Here is a 272-nt window from a genome sequence, read left to right on the forward strand (position 1 = left end):
GGCCCGGGGGGCCACTGCCCCGGGCAAGAGGGAAGTGGGAGCAGAGCGGGCGGAGGAAAAGGGAAGCAAGAAATGCCCCCCCAGCATGGGTGCAACGAGACACAAGCTGGGGGGCTCCGGGGACACCACCCCCACCCCACCACATTTACACAGCAGCGATTTGGGGCTGGGGCTCGGTGCCATGAGGGATGTGCAAAGCCCCGGGTTGCAAAGCCCATCCCCGGGCCAAAGGCATCCCCCTGGATGGTCATGTCCCCCGCGCCCGCACCGGC

At 68.0% G+C, this 272-nt stretch overlaps 2 protein-coding genes across 2 annotated transcripts in view; one reads left to right on the forward strand and one right to left on the reverse strand.

Moving 5' to 3' along the window:
- Positions 1-272, forward strand: part of LOC104127603 (protein lifeguard 3) — a 21,070-nt gene that overhangs the window by 11,695 nt on the left and 9,103 nt on the right. The gene's annotated exons all lie outside the window — the stretch shown is intronic.
- PNKD (PNKD metallo-beta-lactamase domain containing) overlaps positions 1-272 on the reverse strand; it is a 10,035-nt gene that overhangs the window by 1,760 nt on the left and 8,003 nt on the right. The gene's annotated exons all lie outside the window — the stretch shown is intronic.

The sequence above is a fragment of the Egretta garzetta genome, unplaced genomic scaffold, assembly GCF_000687185.1.
Source record: "Egretta garzetta isolate BGI_Z169 unplaced genomic scaffold, ASM68718v1 scaffold186, whole genome shotgun sequence".
NCBI lineage: Eukaryota > Metazoa > Chordata > Aves > Pelecaniformes > Ardeidae > Egretta > Egretta garzetta.